Genomic DNA, 23,498 nt, shown 5'->3' on the forward strand with positions numbered 1-23,498 from the left:
TAGCTGAAAAGACACAACCACTGCGAATCAGAAGAAATAGCAGCAGTATCCCGCCAACCAATGTCAAAATAATTGGAAAGCCGCCGAACACACTTGAAAAGAGTGAATGGATGGCCGATGGGATGACTCCGAAGACAGTCTGGAAGATGGACAGAAATCCAGACCCAACAGCCTTAAAGAAATGGACAGTTCCGACTGTGCTCGAGGCGTTAACAATTCTGGAAACCAATTCTCCAAAGTGCTTGGGGAAGATGTTATTTAATACGTATTGTATCTTGGCTGATGATCTCACAATTTGCAGAGCATACTGCTCTCTAGCTGATGTCAGCGCGACCTTTTTTTGAAACAGTAGCGCCTTTATTCTGCTCAGCTTGTCATAATTTACATTAATAGTATCAATGTGAGGCCACATGTCTGATACCTTTATCTCTCGTGTAGGGGGGAATAGAACTTGTCCACAACACGTAACGACCTTAGAGACTGAAATTGCGTTGGCAATTCCTGGTCGCATACCGCAACAGCTTTGGTCGCTCAGCACCACATAACTTCCATTCCAAATTACATGAAATGCCGGTCGAATCAAAGGGACGGGAGTACCCTTTAGAAAACAGGCAAAGTTTGCGACTCCCACATTGCAAAGGCCGTGAAGGGAGACCTGCTTGCAAATCATTGAACGATTAACAGTAGTCTCACATTCGCTTCCGCTAAGAAAGCCCTCAGTTTCGCCGTTCAGACACTTGTAATTAAAGGGCAACTCCGACTCTTCTTTAATATAACTATCGCCCAGTCACTTGTACCTGCCCACGGCAAGATGTTTCATGCATTTCAAAAAATGAAAAGTGGAAATGGGCAGATTAATGATGCCATGTAAGACCCATACTGTTGAAGGACTCTCTGCAACTGTGAAAGGCAGCTTTTCTAACTTCTCTATATGGAGCATGGTGAAAATCGCTTCACTTTTAGCTTTTTTTGCAGTCCTTTGGATAAATTAAAAGCAGTGAACAATTCACTACCATTAATATATTTCCAAGGGATTCGGCCATTTTTCAATGTCTGTAATGTCCAATCTAACTGCATGATGGACAGCAGCTGACTTTGTCCACGATATAAATGTCTGTCTGAATTATATCTATCGCAGATGACACTATGTTTGCCAGTGAATAAATTCTGTTGGACAAAGTTTTCATGCCGTTATCGACAACAGCTAAAGCCTTTTCACAGTTTTCTCGATCTGCCTTAAGCGCGCAGCAGTTTGGATCTGAGAGAGTTTCCAGAGCTCGTTGTACATTGCATACATGAATCTTTTAGAGCGTATTTTTCCAGGACCTAGCAAAAAGTCCTGAAAGTCTACATCTTCAGAAAGAGTGTTAAGATGTTCTCTGGCTAATGTGTTAGACTGTACCCATTGTTGGCAGAGTTTACCCACACTATATGTTGTAACTATACCTGTGTGTTGACCTGAGATAAAGCAAGGGTCTGGCCGACTAATCTTGAAACCCCCTGAGGAATTCAAAAAACGTGCCTGACATCCATCGGTGTCCATTGGCCAAATTAACCACCCGCCGGGACTGGAAAGTGAAGAATTATAAGTGCCAGCCTGAAACTTTGCATCTAGCTCTATCTCTGTGACATTCAGGAAGAATTGCCAATCATTGAACTTCGCAGGTGTGGGCATACTGGGCGTGTTCATTTCTTTTACTTTTGCTACCCCCTGACAGGATGTCTGTTGAATGGTGTCATTTAAAAAGAACATTTGGACAGGAATCAGGAATGCTCTAAATAAAGCTTCTCTACCCTATATTTGCCAAACTTGTGTTCCCCATACACTTTTTAAATCAACCCGTTCTTTCAGTATTCATAACCTTCAACTGTAAAACAGGAAACCATGGACTCTGAATAAATCAGCTTTGTATCAGTTAGCAAAAGTTTCCTAATTTTCGAAGGAGGCAACTTGAAATTATATAACACAGAAAGTTTTGTGTCCTGCTCAGTGAAAAAAGTGAGCTTGTCTAAGTAGAGTTTTGGGCTCCCCACTGGTGGTGTAAAACAGTGTTGCCACTGCGTGAAGTTAAGTACAGGTCTGTGTCTAGTGGCACGGTGCAAGTAGTAATGTCACTAGTTATTATAACAGAACATTTCCCCATAATTCATTGTATGACTATATACATCATCACTTACAAACACTGAATAGCCCTTCATTTCAGTTAACATAGAATCAACTGTCTGGACATCCCAATCATCAGATACAACACCAAGTGTAATGACATCTATCATAGAAATTTTGAATACATATGGCATTTGAATGACCTCAGTAGGCCTGTATATATCAAACTGAACTTTGTCCCATACAATACTATCAGGAATTGGTACAGCTGAAATGTTCACAAGGGACAAGTCTCTTCGGACCTTATGTGAGGAATGATGTAGAGTTAAGACTTCATCCACAAGCTCAACTGAGGAGTGTTCAACAAGGTAATGACCATTTATAAGTAAAAAGAAAACAGTCACAAACCCAATCCATAGGAACAATGCAATTAATGTTAAACAGAACCATAATGGTTCCATGGGTGAATTAAATAGTTATTTTTAGGCCACAGGTACAGCTTACGTGTCTTTGATACATGTTCAATTACTGGAGTGGATGAGTCTGAAGAAAAGTCATCAATGTCAATGAAATAACCAGAGGCAGTCTCCACAAATACGGGAGCAGGTGCATTACTGGTAGATTGATCCACTTAACGTGGAGGCTCATGGTAGATGGTGTCATCAGTCTGTGTAGTGTTGGTTTAAAAAACAGACAAATCTTGGACAGGGGCTGTCGTTGTGTCACAGGCTACTCGTCGTTTATGTTTTTGGCCCACTGGAACTGCAGAAAGATCTTGATTCTTGCAGGTTCTGCCTTGATCCAGGTAAGGGTGGCCCTTTCTGGTAGCCAGAGAACGCCAAAAAGAAGTCTGTGCCGTCCAGAAGGAGTCCCAGAGGAAAAAAACCCAAAGGGAAAAACCTCTAAATCAGAAACTCCCTGGAACAAAAAAGAAGCAAAAAGATAAGTCTTCCAATAGGAAAAATACTACTGAAAGAAGCTGGAACAGGTGAGGAAAAATAACTGGAGAAAAAAGTAGCAGGAGCGAAGATCACCACCAAAGGAAGTGTCGCAAGAATCACTCATCTTATATACCCAAGAACAGGAAATGACCAACAGGAAGTAGAAAGTCACCATATTGGATTGGGAAAGAAACATAGGAACATATAGAGAAAAGGCACCATGTTGAAAAAGGTTCCTAAAGCATGCAGGGAAAAAGAAGGCATGCTGGGAAAAAGAAAGAACATGGCTCCTGAATATGCACATAAAAATACGAGGAAAGGAAGAAAAAGAAAAGAAAGAAAGAAAAAGGACAGGCTCACCAGGTAAGTGAGGAGTGTGGGAGAAGGTTCCCATGTAAATATTGAGGGCGCGCCGCGCCCAAGACTCACCGAGGCCCCATGCCCATTTTGGGGCCTCGAGCGAGAAAGTAAAGCACAGTAGGGGTGTGGCATGCCCAGCCGCTATGAACTGCGGCCGCGCCCTGAGCCGAATGCTCGGCTCGCGCCGCGGTTAGCCGCTGCGCCACATGTTGATGCGGTAACTGGAATCAGCAAGAGCTCATTTTCCACCCTCCCCATGGTCGAGGAGGTGTTTGAAACAGCGTTTGACATTGTTATGTAGTCTGAAGTAGTGTTGTTGATTCTACTTTGAAGAGGTATGTCCTGTTGGGTAGTGAGAGGGAATCTGGAACTACCCAAGGGACCTATGGGTCTACTGTGCAGGATCGGCCACATAGTGAACTTTAATGTCATCAATGGAAATTATTCTGTTTGTTCTGGAACCAGGCAAGTGGGGGTAAGATGACAGTTCTGGTACCTTGTACTCCCAAGACTGGGACTGGTGCTCTGTAGGATGGGCTGAATTCCTTCTTCACAGCAATCTTCTCACAAACCAGATCCCCGACTTTAGTAATCCAGCCAGTGGAAGTTGTTGGTAAATCCCTTATTCCTAAAGTGGCAGCACTGGCAGATAATTTATCATCACGAAATTGCTGAAGTTACTGTAAGACAGAAAGACGTTCATTTATGTCAAAAGGTATGTCTGCTGCCACCAAACCAGGGCCATCAAGATCTGGGACATACATAGCTGTCCCAAAGAGAACCTCATAAGGAGTGCATACCCCCAAGGACTGTCTCAGCAGATTCTTTAGTGCTCTCTGGACCCTGTATAGGTGATGAAGCCAACTGCAGCCAGAACCTAATACTCTAGCTGTTAAGGACTGCTTTAGATCACTGTTCCGCCTCTCCACGACCAAATTTTACTTGGGATGGTATGGTGAGGAGTAATGGAGTTCAACACCCATCGTCCCCATGGTGTCCCCGAATGCCTTAGAGGCAAATGCAGGGCCCTGGTCCGAATGGAATGTTGCAACCGCATATGTACCAAAAAAGATCAGCAAGTCTTTAATAACAGTTCGAGCATCAGCCGACCGCTGAGGCCATTCACACAGGAATCTAGAACAAGAATCAACAGCAACTAAGATGTATTTGTATGCACCATCAAGTTGAAGTGGACCGCAGTGGTGCAGGTACACACTTTGTAGTGGCCTGCTGGACAGTAAGAGGGATGTCTGTGGTGGGCATTTGATATTAGAGCCCTTTATTTGCTGGCAAATGTCACAAAAAGAACGTATCATTTTGTCTGTTTGTATAGACCTGGCCACCAGAAGTGTTTCTGCAAGAGTGTTACCGTGACCGAAATACCAGCATGTGTAGAAGCAACACCCTCATGCACTGCTTTTATTAGATCTAGTCTCTGGTCTTCGTTGGGGATCGCTCGATCTCCAACCCCAGGAATTGTTGCGTAAGCAACATTCTGTACACTGAAGTGGGAAGAATATTTTGTAGGGTATGCTTTTGGGAGAGACTTGCTTTCAGCCGAAGCCTTCACAGCAGTCAGTATTTCATTATCCAATCTCGTCTGGGAACGAGTCACTGCAGACACAGAAGCCGTAGCTACTGTAGATTTGGCTGCTTCATCAGCCAAAGTGTTACTGATAACGTGTACTCCTACACGTTGGTGGCCCAATGTATGTACTACATGGACACACAGTAGCTTATCCTTAAGATCAGCCACCCTCCCCCACAAAGTTTTGTGTCTTATGGTGCTCCCTTTGGAATCTCTAAACCCGTTCAGCTTCCAATGATTGAGGTAATCATTGTAGGACTGGATGCAGTAGTATGAGTCACAGACTATCAAAGTCGGCAATCCTGGCTCTGAATGTTCTAGTGCTAGAAGGGTTTTATGTTCAGCCAGCTGAGCTGTGAAATCCCCTAGGGTCTGCATGTAGGTATTATGAGGGTGGAAAAATCCATCCTTCATCACTCCTCTCACGGCAGCGCAAGTGGCTGAATATTTATGTTTGGTACCTACAGCTGGTTGTGCTGAACCATCAGTATAAATGACAGTATGGTATCTGTCAAGTGGTAAGATATCTAGAGGAGCGGGGTACTCCTGTTCATATTGGAGATATTCTTGTGTCTGAAGTTTTCGATCAAAGATGTAGTCAACACCATTGGCGGTCAGGGAGGTAGCCCACTGAATCCAATGTGGATGTAGTGGTTTAGCGTTAGGAACGCTTGCTTTAGTGACGGCCTCCAAGGCTGGCACCGGGGTAATGACAATAATGCCTTTCCCTTGGGCAAGTGGCCTCTCCTTAATGACAGCCATTTGAACTGCGGCCAGAATTTTTTCTGTAGGTGCAAAACGTTCTGCATTAGAGTATAAATGGGACTTATATGCTACGGGCACTCTGTTGCCCTCAGTAAATGTGTCATAAGTAAACCCAATGGCACCAGCAATTATTCTGATGACCAAATTTGTTTTGTTGTCACGTGTGTGTTTGGCTTCTAGCATGTCCTGTCATAATTCCCTAGGGATGCGTGTGTGTTCAACTGTCCAGTAGCTTGATACGTTGTGCATAGTCAGGAATGTATGTTCTGCCAAAATTAAAGAAACCAAGTAGAGACTGTAGCTTCTTGAACATGTTAGGTGGGTGCAGTTGTGCACATTTCTCTAGGAAGTGTGGGGCCAGGTTCTTCCCCTCGTTTGATAGTTCATATCCCAGGAACAATACACTTAGAAAGGCTATCTTACTTTTCTTAAAGTTACATTTGTAACCAAGTTCAGAAAATCCTAAAATGATCTGATCGACCCTGACAAGATGAATGGTGAGGTCGTCGTCTGTGAGATAGATGTCATCCACATAGGATAACGCCTCGGGATCAAGATCGTGTAATATTGACATTACACGGGCTGAGAACAGTCCTAGGCTGTTCTTATAGCCTTGGGGCAAATGGCAAAAGCATTTCTGTGAGCCAAATGAGAATGCACTCAGGTCCCTGCTTTCTTGTGCTAAGTTTTGGCAGAAAAACCCGTTGGAAATATCCAACATTGTTTGTACTTTTTGCGCACTATATTGTTAATAATTGTGGCTGAGGTTGGGGTGTGGACCTGATAGGTATTACATAACAAGAAGAGTCCTTGTCCCAACCTACATGACTGCGGTATAGTGCAGGAGCCTGCATTAAAGCCCAATCAACAGCATAGACATGTTTTACCGCCTCTGGAACAAGATCAGAGAAAGAAGGCAAAATGACATCTTCCCTACGTGGGAGCTTATGGACATGCTCAGGTGGCCAGTCTCTTTCAGCCAGTAGGATATCTCAATTAAGTTCCTCACAGAATATCACTTTAATAGTGCGCTCTATGTCTCCCTCAATTTGAATTTTTAAATCATAAACCCTATCGGGTGGGAGAACGCACCCATCTGCAGTCTCAACTGCAATGAAATCGCTAGTTGCTGTTGCATCCAGATGATCTTCCAGACTCTGGGGACATATTGTGCCCTTTGCTGTGTTGTCTAACAGTGTTACTGCCCATGCCATGTTCTTCAGCAGTGTTCTGAATTGTACTGGCATTTTTAATTGACAGTGCTGCCACCTTTTTCTTTTTAAACTGTGGCTTCTGTTGTGGGGACTTATCTTCTTTTTTGTCTGAAGACTGTGGTGAGTCTTTCTTTTGTTTCATGTATTCAGGACGTCGGTCAGGACGGCCCTCTCTCACGCTAAGTCTATCCTGTGCATCCTGAAAGGCATGAGAGGGGCGTGAATCAGTATATCTATCAGGAGCTTTCTCTATTTCTGAGAGTGTATCTCCTTTCAGAGTTCTCTGGATGTGGAGAATCTGCTCTCTTATTTCGTCTTTCTTAAATTATTTCTGCTTATCCCAGCGCTTCTTAGAATTTTCCTGTGCTTGTTTAGTACCTTCCTTAGAGGTGGTACATTGTATTTCAAGCTTCTTTGGTTTGGCTCCCAAACTATCCCATCTTATACTAGTATAGGTATCGGAAATTACTTTCGGTAGTTCTCTCTCCTGGTCCAAATGTGGAATCTCTCAGAGACGCTGGCATGTAGCCAGTGCTACCACTTCCCCTTTAATGTTACTGAGTATTATTGAGGAGACTGCAACAAAGTTACGCATTCATTTCATCCCCAAATCTAGGGCTGTTGCAGCCCCTTTTTCATTCTGTATTTGTTTAAAACTTCTGGTAAATTGGCAAGTGTAGGGGTACCATGTGTGGTAGTGTATATTGCAGCGAAGACCGTACCCCATGTGGTGCAGTTATCCACTGAGGGAACCATCCTGAAAGGCAAGCCTATAGTGAGGATTTTATGTTTCTCTATGGGGAAACACAGCTTCCAGCTGATTTGTATTCTGGGCTATCCAGAACAGTATTGTCTCACGTTTTGTGGGTACTTTACCCATAATGGCATGTACTGTTTGTGGATTAATCCCAGGAGCCAATTGGTATCCAGCAGGTGCTGGTGGTGATGGATGCGCTGGTGTTGTGTTCAATGTTCGCATTACGAACTGAGCTAGTTGTCTGTAAAGTGTTACAAATTCAAGATATAAGTCTTGCAGGTCTGCTGCCTGAATGTTTTGTATACCTGGGTGTGGTGGGTATGTGGCAAACATAGGCCTGGTTGGTCCATCATTACCTAAAGGACCTAATCTCACGCGTTGTATTATATGTAGTAAGGCGCCTTCAAACCAGTTCTGATCAGTGGCGGCTGGTGAAATTTGAAAGTGGTGGGGCGTAAAATGAACCATAATTTTTCCATTAGTGAGCAAACAGGCTTTCAGGGTAAAGAAAGCCTAAAGATACATGTGCAGCCTGCAGCCTCTGTAATGCAAGAGGGCAAGACGTTTAAGGAAACATGGTGACTTGACAGGACTGGGCTAGTAACAATTAGGGGTGAGTAAAATTCGTGAAATTTGCTTTTATATAGTTAGGCACAATTATGGGAAAATGATGTGAAAATATGCAGAACTGCATAAAATACAAATGAAGCATTTAGTACATGCATCACCATCCAGTTGTGATGCAATGACACATTTCATGCAAAACAAAAGCACCAAAACACAAGTGCTGCATCAACAGTAGGTTGCATTCTCATTGTTCTGTGTTGTTCTCGCTCTATAATTCTGCTGCAAATGCAGCATAATTACGCAACATGGCTTAATGGTCTAATTTTGGCAATTTCACATAAGTGTAATGTGAAATTCTCAATATTATACCACATAAATTAAATTTCACACAAACTTAGTATCATTGGTGCAGACTAAAATCATTAGTTTTAATAATCAGAAGAGGACAAGCTAAAGAAGATACCCAGTGCTAACGTCCCAAGTGTATGTGATGCTTTTTTTCTGCATGTTATCAGTGTGGTAGATGGATAAGTATAAGTGAAAGAGAGTAATGGAGGCCTGTGGGTTCTATTTTGAAAGTCCATGGCCTGTCCATGTGCGTAAGCTGGGGATGAGGTTGCTTTCGCAGAAGGTGGAAATGTGTTTCTGACATTCCTGAGGCATGAGGAAGGAGATCTAGACAGGGAAGCCGGAGAGAGTAGACAGGCACCTTTAGAAATTCAATTAGGTCCTTTTGCGGAGAGGGGCTGCTAGCAAGTTTTCCAGAGGCAGACACTTAGAAGATGGTTTGGATGGGGCTGGGGGAAGTACATTTTGGGACTGCAGTCTGTTGTTCACTGTGAGAAGTATCCTTTACTTGAGGCAATTCTTTTGGCTCTTTCCTTATCACTTAAGTGTGGCTGTTCATAGGCAGGTTATGAAAGTTTGCACCTCTCTGTATCTCTGTTGTGGGTACCCCAGGATGCAAACTACCCTGCTGTGGGTAGCACAGGAACTACCTGAGCTCAGCTTTATCATAGCCCTGACAGCTCTCTGTGCAAGGGGCAGATAGTGACTGTATTGATAACAGAACAATCTGTATTACCTATATGTCATTGTGTTGCCAGCAAGACCTTACCGGTCTGGACTAAGTTTGGAATTAAAAAAGAAAAAATGAGCACATGGCTGGCATTTGGAGGTGGGTATACACTTGCTCAGTAATTTGTTAGTTACCTTCTGTAATGATTTAAACAACCTAATAAACAACGGAATTGAACCCTGCATAGAGGGATCTCAGATGATTACGCTTGAAGCATGTGTTCCCCTTATCACTTTTGTTTAGAAGCGAAATATATTTAGGTACACGTGTGACCTGTGTTTTTGCTAACATCTTCCTCTGTAGCAAGTAAATGTACAATTAGGGTTTACTGTTCCAAATCTCCCCAGGGGAGAGAGCGCGATGTTGCAATTTATGGATGCACACTGCAGGCATTACCTCGATCTATCAGTGAGGCATACTGCAAACACATGCAACACAGACACACAGATTAAACATAAATCAGCACAGCTCAAACTCCCAAAAGCACAATCATCACAGACAGGTTGAACATAAAACCTCTAACGAATACACTAAACAGACACGACACAAAATAGTCACACACATAAAAAACTGAGTTTTAAGCACACTGGGATCACTCCGTCACTAAGGCCAGCATGCCCATGTCATCACAAACACACCTGCCAAGAGTCACCAAACACGCCAACAGCCCTCTTACAAACATACACGACTGAGTCACTCACAGCTCCCCCTTTTTTCACACGTAACCTCCGTATCTCAGATACAAGCACCCAGAACCACCATTACTCAAAAAAATACAGAAACAGTAATCTAAAACCCCATTATGACAGCCACATTCTTATCATCCACACTCTTCTTCACCCCCACACTGCTCATATAAATGTCATCTGAAGCTCAAACAGACAGGAATTCCCACTTCCAGAAAAATAAATCCAGCTTGAAGCACACAAATGTGTGCAAGAGCAAAGAAACTATGTTTATGTAGTAAGTCTGTGCTGTCGCCTGAGGAGAAATTAAAAGTACAATAGTAGTTGCAAAGAAACAACCTGTAAGGAGTGCTGCGCGCAGAAAACATCGGCCACAGTGACAGGCACCAGCAAAGACCAGACAACCATCAGTCGCACAAAGACAAAATAATGGTGATATCAAAACCACACTGTCCACAGACAACAATAAGAATAAATAACACACTAAAAGTGTAGTCTGTAAAGCATATTAGGTACTGTGTTTACTTTGTTGTTCGTGTCTGTCTTTTCATGCCAGTAAAGCGTTCTGAAACATAATGCATCCTGGCTGGTGTAGTCGTCGTACACTTCATGTGAAAACGGTTTGCAAATATCCAGCAGTGGAAACTTTACATTTCCAATAACATGGAATTATCAGGCAATTCTCCATGTTTCCAGACACCCAGGAATACCCTACAGGTAGGCTTCCTGCACTTCCCGCTTTTCCAGCTTGCTGCCTCTCTAGCTTGGGAGCGGTCCTTCTCCATTTCGCACTTTCTCTTCACCTTTCATGCCCTATGCCCGGCCCTGATGTCCGCTCTGCTGAGCCCAATTCTTGCAACCCTCCCTATGCCCCTCCTACATTCTCGAAGCCCTCGATCTCCTGCTGGGACAGGAAGGTTTGGTGGGGTCCAGTGCCACTGGTGTTTACCTATGTGGATGTGAAGGAGTACAAGCCTGCAGTCGGGAGACACTCACTGGGGAGCAGACTTGAGAACAATGTGAGGGTGCCTGGGAAGTAAGATGACTAAACCTGTTTGTAAGCCAGGAGAGTGTGAGGTAAACTAGTACGCGTGATAAAGACACATGCATTTCTTTTTCGTCTAAGGCATGTTTATTATGTGCAGTTACTTTAAGGTGACGGGCAAATAAACTTTAGGCACATCCCCCCTACATCCACCCCACGTGCATATACGTATTGGGCCAAGCAGAGAGTCCGTCTGGTTTGCCAAACTATTTTCTTGTACCTGAGGCAAACTTGAGTCACACTCCCTGAAGTTTCCCTCTCCAGCACAGCGATGCACTAGAGCAGTAGTTCCCAAACTTTTTTGACTCGTGGCTCCCTTGACCATTGCGTGTGGCTCCCCATTACATTACCTGTTTTGGCAGCGGAGGGGACAGTGGTGGTGGGGATTGTAAGCCTGGCCTCTGTAGTACTTCCCATTTAATCCCTGAAAAAAATTGAGATGAAGGTATGAAGAATAGTGTGTGCAATGCAAGGATATGTCTTCTCTCCCTTGTCACATATGTGTGTGCCGTCAGGTCATACAGTGCATCTGTTTGATGTTCATGCACGCTCATCCCGGAGCTGGACATACGCAACCAAAACCAGCCAGGGGCACTGGGGTGCTGCAGCGCTCAGTTTGGGAACTACGGCCTCAGCCTAAGCAATGTTTATTAATCATGCATTAGATTTCATACAAACACAAGGCAGTTAATTACCTTTATATTCATCTTCAATTGTGGAACGGGTCTCAGATACAGTAACCTACCTCGTTTATCAAAGCAAAGTAATGTAATGTTTAAAAAGCTGAGGTCTTTTAATGCAATAACATAAAAGCACTCAAAACGTAAACTATGTTGATGTTTTGTATTCTCACAAGTACAATACATTCTTGATTGTTGTATCAGGTATCCTTCTTCAAAAATATTGTCTTCATTTTGGAAATGTAGACAGCATTGTTTGAGGGCAAGCATGGTTCAAACTACAGTGCTGTTTTTATTTCACAACATTATCACAGGAGGAGTTTTCCTGCATGTATAATGATGGAAAACAAATTGGTAGAATTCCCTAATGTTTGTTTCATTTTAGTCCACACTTTCTTAGTAAATAAATGTCATCTATCATAAATGTGTTTACAGGTAATCCTTTTCCACAAAAAGATTTGACAGAGGACATGTAGATCAGACAATGAGGCTGCCAGGACTGCAAATTCGCTCACTCGTTCATGATATATATTTCTCAGGAAAGGACATGGACTTCCTCCTTGGTGGACACTAAAACGACTTCAGCACAAAGCATCTGCAATATTAATTACAGGCCCCTTTTCACCTCTTTAAAAAACATTAACCACCTTAACAAACAAATAGAAAACAGGAATCATAAAGTTTACAAAAGTTCAGATCTACAAAGTGCATTTTAGACAATATAGACAATATATTTTGCAATAATCACTTTTAACGTAACCTTTATATTCCCTTTATATTCCCTTGTTAATGTATTTAATTTTCATTTTTATGTTTGAGTCTTAATTGTTTGCTGCTCAGACACACGTGCGTCTTTTGTAGCATAGGAAGCAAGCAATCTGATAAGAATACATACTAACAGAAAATACAAAATTAACTTACAGGTCAAAGTTTCTAGAAGATTAAAGCTGAAGTTTATAATAGACGGGCTCTCTTCGCTGTGCAAAGGGCAGCTCAGCGCTCATCCGTCCAGTACCAAGTGAAACCATATGGCCAGCTGCGTATATGTTAGTGATGATTCATTACTTGAGAGAAATTCTATCCACCTCCTTCACACAGAAGAAAACAACGTGGAGGCGCACAGTTTGGGAATCACTGCACTAGAGGGCCAGTGTAGGAAGCAGGAACGAGCGCAGCGGCATCGTAAATTCAAAACTCTTTAGCAAACTCCGATGCCTTCGTTGCGCCAGCAGCCTCTAATCCCACCCTCTCACAACTCGTCACAGGACGAGGTGGGGGTCAGAAAGGCTTGATCCCACCCCACCCTGTGACGATTGGTGAAAGGGTGGGGTGGCTTGGCTCCAGTCCCTGATTGACATGTAGCCTGTGGTGCTACAGGGCTTCACCCTCAAGCGCCCAGAGGCTAACTTTACACCCACATAATCAGAAGGTGGAGCTTAGACTCGGGGACATTGATTTTGCCGAGCTGATGACGTCACAGGCCTCAGGGCTGTGAGCTCGTCAACCCGGCAAATTGTGATTGACCGAAGGCTGCGCAGCCTGCTGATAGCTGCAACATCTGATAAGGATTACACGAGGAGAGTGCGACTGAGATAAGTGCTGTTGAAGAGCTGCCCTCAGTTTACCTTTATTTTTTGAACAGTTACATACAAAATTAAAAAGCATTTAGTGGAAATATAAAGGGGGCGGAGCCCCAGCGCCCACTTAGGAGGAGCCGCCACTGGTTCTGATGCTTTTGATATGTGAGCGGTATTTCAAGATACTGGTATGCTTGGTACCATTGAGGTACGTTCGCAATTTTATATGTGTGGAATGTGTCTGATCTGTCATTTTTCACAGGAAATGTGACCCAAGAAAAAAATATTTCTGTTTGATACGCTTCACTAGCTTCTACTATGAATGTAACATCCCTGCCCTCTTCTGTTAAGTCATGCGCTACTAAATGTGTTATCAGTGATATCTATGGCGTTAGCCATAATGTAAAACTGAGTAAAGAGATGGAACACTAAGTGGGGAGTAAAGTCCTTTTATGAGTTCGAGCTTGAACAACCTACAACCTAATTAGGTGGTCCCTGTTCAGCTGAGGAGAATCTTCCCCAAGACCACAGACGTCTCCGTTTAATGTACTTAGGGTACCTGTAGTATGTGAGACTGTGATAATCAGGGTATAAGTAAATTAGTGCCTAAACACCATTGTAGGTGGCACCACGTCGTGGTTGGACTCTTGCTCTAGGCAAGACTGCTGGTCTAAGGATGACAGTACTTAAGTTTGTAGGCGACTTTGCCAATCCTACAACAAAAACGCAACTGACGTCCCAACCCTTCCAGATCACAAGCAGTACCTCACCAAAAACCCAAAACAGTCAAAGGTGATTTGTGGCAGCCTTTACGCATGGACTCAAAAGTGTGATATCTCAGGGAGTGTCGTGGTTAAACTGAGATGACGCCTTTCTCACATTAATAACAGATCTCAATCACACACAGGCAATGAAGAAGATGCAGAAAAGTTTCAAAAGGGTTGAGTTTTAGTAAAGCTGCAATCTGCGATAAGTTGCATGGGCTGCAATGATTAGGATAATGAACAGTACAAGACACAGAATGGTAAAGACAAGAGTCATTAATACAAAGACACCCACCATCTTGCAATATCATGAAATAACATGAAGTGTGTGATATATCCTAATACCCTAACATGTAGGCCTAACCTCTAACCTGGAGGAGAGCTAGGTATGTTAAACCTTAATCTGCCAATGCCATGTCCAGGAGAAGAGCCCCCAACCCTCATTACCTTGGAATGAGGTCTCTAGCTCAGACTCTGCAGGGATAGGAAGACTGGGTCAGTATCAAGGCAATGTGCCGCATCAATAGCAGCGATGGCATCTGATCGGAATCCCTCTGACTATCTGATAAAGTGAGGAGTATTTATACAGACCTACTTGGACCCGTGACGTAGGATTGTTCCCAAACAATTGATAACAAGGCGTGCTTAAACAATTCCCTCAAAAGCATGAAGAGGGTTAGTACCTAAAGTGAACACCTACAGTTTGTTTGTATTTGTCTCCTGATCTTGACGCCTTAGTGCGGTGGCACTGATATTGCAAATCAAAACATGGGCCTAAGTCAAAACAAGGCAGCCATCTTAAAATAATTATTTCAATCAATCAATCAATCAATCAATCAAAAAAATTTATAGAGCGTGCTACTCACCCATGAGGGTCTCAAGGTGCTTGTGGGGGGGGGGGGTGAAGGGAGGTTACTGTTCGAACAGCCATGTCTTGAGGTTTTTTCTGAAGAGTAGGAGGTCTTTGGTTTTGCGGAGGTTGGTGGGGAGGGAGTTCCAGGTTGAGGGGGCGAAGTAGAAGAAGGCCCTGCCTCCTGTGGTGGTTCGTTGGATCGGGGGACTGTAGCTAGTGCGAGGTCGGCTGATCAGAGGTTGCGGGTGGGAGTGTGGAAGTTCACTCTTTCTTTGAGGTAGGTCGGGCCGGTGTTGTGGAGGGATTTGTGTGAGTGGATGAGGATCTTGAAAGTGATTCTCTTGTCTATGGGGAGCAAGTGAAGGGATTTGATGTGTGGTGAGATTCGTTTGTGGCGGGGAGGCCAAGGACGAGGTGTGCAGCTGTGTTCTGGATTCTCTGGAGTGTGCGTTTGAGTTTGAGTGTGGTTCCGGCATAGAGGGCATTACCGTAGTCTAGTCTGCTGCTGATGAGTGCATGGGTGACTGTATTCCTGGTCTCTGGGGGAATCCTTTTGAAGGATTTTTTTTAGAGTGCGGAGTGTGTGGAAGCAGGAGGAGGTTAGTGCATTAATTTGCTGTGTCATGGAGAGGGAGGGGTCCATGATGATGCAGAGGTTGCGTGCGTGGTTTGCGGGGGTGGAGCAGGGCCTCGGGCGGTGGGCCACCAGGAGTCGTCCCATATGGTTTTGTTGGGGCCGAAGATGATGATCTCAGTTTTGTTGGAGTTAAGCTTGAGGTGGTTAGTTGTCATCCAGTTGGCGGTGTTGAGGAGAGCAGTGTGTAGGTTGGTTTTGGCAGTGGTGGGGTTGCGGGTGAGGGAGAGGATGAGTTGGGTGTCATCTACGTAGGAGAGGATAGTGATTCCATGTGGTCGGAGGATGTTGGCTAGGGGGATCATGTGAATGTTGAAGAGTGTGGGGCTGAGGAAGAACCCTTGGGGGACTCTGCTGATGATCTTGGTAGTGGTGGAGTGGAAAGGTGGAAGGCGGACTCTCTGGGTCCGGTCGGTGAGGAAGGAGGTGAGCCAGCCTAAGGCTTTGTGGCGAATTCCTATGTTGTGGAGGCGTGTGCGGAGTGTGTGGTGGCAGACGGTGTCAAAGGCTGCGGAGAGGTCTAGGAGGATGAGTGCGACGGTCTTGCCTTTGTCAGCTTTGGTCCTGATGTCGTCAGTGCATGCAATGAGGGCGGTTTCCGTGCTGTGGTTCTTGCGGAACCCGGATTGTGAGGGGTCAAGAGTGTTGTTTTCTTCGAGGAAGTGGGATAGGCGGGCGTTGACTAGTTTCTCGGCAACCTTGGCGGGGAAAGGGAGGAGGGAGATGGGGCGATAGTTGGAGAGGATCTCCGGGTCGGCTTTGTTTTTTTTTAGGAGCGCAGTGATTTCCGCGTGCTTCCAGGGGTCTGGGTAGATGGCGGAGTCGAAAGAGGAGTTGATTATGTTGCGGAGTATGGGGGCGATGGTTGGGCTGGCTTTGTTGTAGATGCAATGTGGACAGGGGTTGGAGGGGGATCCGGAGTGGATGGAGTTCATGGTTTTTTCGGTTTCTTCGTGTCAGGTGGGGGCCCAGGTGGTGAGTGTGGTGGGGGGTCATGAGTGAGGGTTGAGTTGGGTGAGTGAGGGGTGTGTGTGGTGGGTGTGTGTGGTATGAAGCTGTTCTGGATGTCCAGGATTTTGTGGTGGAAGTGGTTGGAGAGGGCGTCTCATAGGGGCTGTGTGTGGGGGGGTCTATGTTGCTGGCTTTGGGTTTGGCTAGCTCTTTAATGATGGTGAAGATTTCTTTAGAGAGTTGTTGTCAAGGCGTGTCTTGTAGTGATCTCTTTTGGCGGTGCATATGAGTTGGTGACGGGTGCGAATGGTGGCTTTGAGGGTGGAGAGGTTGGTTGTGGAGGGTTATTTTCTCCGCTTGGTGGCATTTGCACTTGGAGTCATGGAGTTCGGGGGTGAACCATGGGGCGTTCTTGATGTTGCGGGTGGCGATGTGTTTTCTGAGGGGGGCTAGTGTGTCTGCGCAGGTAGTGATCCATTTAGAGAGGCTGTGTGCTAAAACAGAGGAAGCTAAGTAGGGTAAAAGTCACTGGGTGACGGGGGCACGAGTCTGCAAGCCACACTGTTAAGCTAACTTCTGTATCCCATTAAAACAAACAAGGATTCACTACAGCATCACACATAAAACCCTTATATGACCTAATACATCCTGACTTCTCCAGTAAATTTTGGACAGTCGAACACACATGCATTCTCAGAGCTTTGCAAACAGACATGCTTGCAGGACAACACCTACACACAAGGGATAATAAAAACATCTGGTCATCAGAGTAATTGCTGGAGCCATTGGTTTCACCTATGTAACACAACAATATGATCATAGATCCTGGCACTGCAATCATTGCTGTATGGTCAAACCAGAAAACATGTGGCCCCTCAGTGATAATCAGATCCTCCTCAACATTAGTCAGAGGCAACTGCACATCCAGGACACAACCTGTACCTTCCTGTTCAGCTTCATATGTAACATATGGAGTTTGATTTGGAATAGATGCACATTGAACGTGTCATTACGCGAAGCATCCAACATCACACATAATCATTGTACTTCCCATTAAACATACAGGATGACACCCGCTCACCCACCCCTAGTTTTGTAAAACTGGTATTTAAAAATGGCAGTCGTTTTCCTGAATTATGTAGGATGTGGGTTTATGTTACACTCTGGGCATCCCTCTTTCGATTTGACAGCGATGCTGGCATCACACAATATCTTCACTTCCACCCACACTCTCTCATTCCAGCTAATGAAGTACAGAGTCTAATGTTAGCTTTTGAAAGCAGGATCCACCAGTCAGGGAGGTGGGGCTGGCTTTGGAGGTTGAGGGCCATCACTAGACTGATCGTGTCCTGGTTAGGGTCAGAGACTCACAGTGCATGATACCAGGGGCATTGAGAAGCCGCATTTCCCAGGCCTGGCCCTGTTGGTGTCCAAGGCGGCCTTTGGCAACCCTTCGGATGATGCAAATTTACTACAGGTGAGTGAAACCCACAGGCTTTGTTTGTGTCTAAATAAAATCACACAACTGGCCAGCTGATATCACATGGTCATAGATGAAACCCAGTTTAATACATTGTGATACTACTCTTAAAATTTAAATGTTAACCAATTGTATTACATCTTCTTTGGAGAGCAATATAGAATTTGTTTGGGTTGTTTGACACTGAAACAAAACTTAAAACATACTTTTCCGTCTGCATATTAGAGTCAATATGTTAAATAACTAGTGGTCTACAAAAGGGATAAAATAGATAAATATCACAGGATCACCCACGGAAGGGGGAGCGGCAAATTCACTCAGGCAAATTGTATGCACTAATCACATCTATATAAGAGCTATGGGAGTTCTGCCCAGGATCACCAATCCTATTAGGGTAACTAATGGAGAATGGGGTGCAGCCAAGTCTAAAGCTAGGCTTGAAATGCTATTCAAAAAGATTTTGTGACTAGCATGATAGCTACTGCTTCCGAGGTACTGTTCTTTGCAAGAAAGTGCCTACTTTGGCTCAGGAGGATGAGCAGCACCAGCATCCGATCTAATGCCGGAAAGGCGTTCATATCGAAAGCTATATGTCAGAAAGGAAAGCTTGGATACAAAGCACTGCCCAGTAGGTACCCTGGGTCTCTGAGTCCACTAGCTTTCAGTCTCTCTTGGATGTCTGTTGCTTCCTTGGTCCATGCACTGCTGGCTGCTTCATCCACCAGCCTCTTACAGGATAGGGCTGGGCAGCATTCCACCACATGCAGAACTCCACAGAATTTCACAGAGTTTTTAGATAACTCCACTGAGATCCGGCAAGTGGAACTCCATAAGCTTAGCCCATCCCTACATACATATTGAACAGCACACATTAATTGCAATTGGCCAAATATCCCTTCTGGTTGTAACAACTTAAATAGCTCATTTGACAAAAATCAATGATATACATTGGTAGGGCAAGCTGATGTACACACATATGATGAAAGAATATGTGCATCTGTTGGGCACATTGTCGAAATATTTAAATTAACTCACTCTTCCAATATTTCACAAGGGTAGCAGAGTGTCATGGCACCTAAATGACTCCTAGACCACATTCAGACAGGACTAGCAATACCTTTGCTGACTAGTGAATTTCACATCATTTGTGTTTCACATGATTTTCACTCATGCTGATGCTGCAATGGTAGACCACCAATGCTGCCTTTATGTGAGCTCTGACATACTAAGGAAAGCAAGGTAGTGTGCTTCACACAGCTACTACACTCTGCATCAAGGTGGTGCTGCTTGTGTGTAGTAGTGGGTGTACACATGTAATACCCATGTAGTTTCACACTGTGACAGGTAATGAGACTCACGTGGACCAGGCTCTGTCCCAAAACTGCCAGACATCCCTAGTAGTGCCTAAATAAGGATGTATCAATTGATGTGACCTTGGTCCCTCTGTTTCCATGTGTCCTGCATTTCGGTTGCTCACATTGGCCATGTTGGACTGTGCCATGGATAGTTCCTGTGCATAAAGGCATTGAGGGAATTGTGATGTAAATTGACAGCAGGTTGGGTGGAAGACATTTCTACAGCCCCATGTTGGCATCCACATGTTTACATTGGTTATAGATATTAGTTGTCCAGCACTGGTGCACCAACAAGGTACCTGCAAGGGCTGCAAGGCACAAATTACACTGAGTAACACATGTGAGTCTCTTGCGATGTGTTCAGTTGCTCCATAGCTATCCAGGTTGATCCACACATCAGGTCTTTGAATGGCCTCATGGATACTGTTGAGAGGTGTGTGCCAATAGATGGGCCATGAGAGGGGTGACACCAGTGTAATCAGCCTGTCATACCTAGGCTCATTATTGTATAATTTGCCATACTAGGATGACTTTTGGTTGCAGTATAGCCAATCCAGCAGTGCCTGACATTGTGTGTTGCAAAAACTTTACAGTGTAATTGGTATGCAGTTGACAAACTAGCTCCCTACATTTGCTAAGTATTACTGCCCCATGGTGATATATGCAAACCAATGGTTACTAGTGAGCCTTCATAAACCCACACCATAGCATGTTGTACTAATCACACATTGACTGTATGGGCTTGTGTTTTGAAGGATATGTGTTGCACATTCACATTGCAGTAGCTCCTTCTCTCTCTTTTCCCACATGCTTACTCCTGAATTTGTGTATCACGAAGACAGCTTGTCTAGCCACAACTAGTCAGGTGTAGTAAAATCATAGATATGTTTACCATTGGCACCCATCACAATATGTGCCTGAAATGTGTGATTACTGGAAGTTGGGTGATGGGTATGCATTCAAACACTATGTTCACGTGTGATGTGTCAAGCACATCCAAGAAACATATCTTGGGATGCATCAATGCCTGACCCCTTGGGTGGATGTACCTTGCCAATTGTAATTTGTATTGGGCAATTGTTTTAAACTCAGAATCTTGGTTATTTGTATCCGAGTATCCGAGTGCAACACAATAACATGGTATGCTACATCACTGCATTTTCCATTGACATTGTGGCCGAGTGGTGTAAATGTGTGCACACTGTAGCAGGGTAAAAACTCTTGAACTGGGAAATTTTTATATTTTGGGGGTCATTATGACATTGGCAGTCAGGTTACCGCCACGCCGGCGATGGCTAAGTACCGTTGCCAGGCCTGCGGTAATGACCGCCAAATAATGACCATGGCGGTGATCCCCCCATAGACATCCAATTTACCACACCAACCACCAGCACGGTACAGCTGCTGAACACAGCGTTAGCCCTCTTCAGACAGGCGGAAGACAAGAATCCGGCCACCATATCATGACATAGCATAGTGCAGGTTTTCCGGGGCGGTAGCAACAACACCAAAAGCCTGGCGGAAACACATCATATAAAGGAGACAGTCACCTCCAGGGACACAGAGGAATCCGCGGACGCCATGGAACCAGAGCTGCAAGTCTTTCCGATACTGTACTATGCTATGGAAGTCCAGGAGCACCAACGCCGATGAAGACGACGACGGTGGGTATAGCTGCCTAGCACACAAGGGAGGGAGGGGAGAGTGACACACACACATGCACAAGACACACCAAACACACATGCCAACCACCCAGGACAATCAAGCAGAGTAAATCAACAGCAACATAACCCAGAAGTAAAGAAAGCCAGGACACATACCTTTGGGCCAACCACTGTATTCCGGTGGGAATAGCGACCACTTTAAAATAACCATATGCACAAAGGGCCATTGGCCACTCCAATGTTCAGTTCAACCCACAGGACAATATCCAAGGCCCAACTTGACTCCTGACAACCTGGGCACTCCACTGGGCACGGGCATCATGTGTGGAATAGGCAGGTACCTCAGGGGGCAGGGGTGGGTAGGGAGTGTTTTTTTAATGGGGGCCTGGGTGTGGGAGGAGGTGGACTTGACCCTTCCATTTTGGGGGGCAGAGTGCCACTCTTGGCCCCTTAGTGGCAGTTGCAGTCTTAGAGGGAGGAACAGGAGTTGAATAGGAGGTGGAGGTACTGGGCTGTGGATGGGACCTTTCTTTTACAGGCATGATGGGGGGGGTGGGAGAGGCAAGAGGTCAAGGGGGAAAGTAAAAGCTTCTTAGGACCAATGGGGTGGGGTGGGGTGTGGGAGGAGGATTGGGAGTGCAGGTAGAGGGAGTGGTTTTAGGAGGAGGAGGAGGTGTGCTGGACTTGGGTGCAGGTGCATGGCTGTTGCTGATCTGAGTGTGAGCATTTGTGTGTCTTTGGAGGGGGGCAGAAAAGGTGGGGGAAGTCAAAAAGGACGTGTGGATGGATGTTGTAGTGGTGTCCGCAAGTGAGGTGGGAGTGCTGCATGAGGTGGTGATGGTGGTGGTGTGACTGCACATGTGGTGTGTGGGGTGCATATCTGTGGGTCTGCTGTTGTGGTGACTGTGGGCAAGGCTGTGCAGGTGGCAGGATCTGGGACTGTTGATATTGTACATGCAGGTATGAGTGCTGATGTGACTGTGAGGGAGGAGGAGGAGGAGGGGGAGACAGTGGAGGCAGTGCCTGCTGTTGTGTGTGCAACTGTGTTTTGGCTGTGTGGACTGATGTGTGTTGCCCGTGTTTGTCTGAGTGAGTCTTGACTGTTGCCTTGGGTGCATGCTTGTCAAAATGTGTGCATGCAATAGGTTGGGGGAGAGGAGACTGGGACTGGGAAGTAGTAGTAGGAGGGGGGACGGAAGAAACTGGGACACTGGCTGCCATCAGAGAGGAGGCCAGAACCTGAAACGATCTCTGTAGGGCCATCAAGCCACTGTGAATACCCTCTAGGAAGGCATTGCATTGATGCCCCTGGATGGCACTCACTATGGTTGACTGCTCTACAGAAATGGATCTCAGGAGGTCAATAGCCTCCTCACAGAGGGCAGCAGGGCATGCACTGTGGTTGACTGCCCTGCAGAGATGGATCTCAGGAGGTCAATTGCCTCCTCACTGAGGGCAGCAGGGTTGACTGGGGCAGGGCCTGAGGTGCATGGGGCAAAGGAGACTCCCGCCCTCCTGGGTGAGTGGGCATGGGCAACTGGGTGGGGGCAACTGGGAGAGCAGTGCTAATACGGGAGGTGGTGGAAGATGATGTAGCTGGTGTGGTCCCAGAGGTGTCTGCCACCACTAGGGAGCTACCATTGGAGGAATCAGAGTCAGTTGTTTCAGCTCTAGTCTCCCCGTGGTGCTCCCCTCGCCTTCCGTCCCACTGGTTCCCTCGGCGCCCATGGACAGTGCACCCTGGGTCCTGTGGGCTGCTGCTCCCTCACTCACCAGTGCCCCTGCTCTTTAGCCAGATGATGCTAATGCTCACACGGACAGGATGACAATAGGAGAGAGGGGGGAGGAAAGGGAGCACAGGGTCAATCACAGCACCAACAGCACAGATGGCATAAACATCACAATCACTCCCTGGGACAAAGATTGGGCAGTATCGACCACAGTGATTAACCTTTCCCTAGGAATTACAGCAGCTAGGAACCCTTACACTACCATCTGCATACCTACTGGAAACAACTAAGCCCTGTCAGCCATGGCAAGGTAGCTACCTAGCAATACCAAGAATGCATACCACCCTACATAGCTAAGCAGGACCATGCAGCAATGTCAACACCAGCATATGGGGGCATCCACTGACTAGAAGCCTGCACTCAAACCCCATGCCAGCCAAGAAATTATGAATGACACACACACTGGACTCAACCCCCCCCCCTTGTGGCTGCTGTGTTGCTCTCAAGTGCCCATCCAGCTCTGGGTAGGCCACCACCAGTATGCGGCCCATTAGGGGGGGTCAGGGTCAGACGGGCACCCCTCCTTCATTGGGAGGCCATCCCCAGCTGGGCTTCCATGGTCTTCTGGGCCCAGCGTCACAGGTCCTCCCACCGTTTCCTGTAGTGGGTGCTCTGCCGGCAATGGACCCCCAGGGTCCCCATGTC

Source organism: Pleurodeles waltl, chromosome 3_1 (genome assembly GCF_031143425.1).
Source record: "Pleurodeles waltl isolate 20211129_DDA chromosome 3_1, aPleWal1.hap1.20221129, whole genome shotgun sequence".
NCBI lineage: Eukaryota > Metazoa > Chordata > Amphibia > Caudata > Salamandridae > Pleurodeles > Pleurodeles waltl.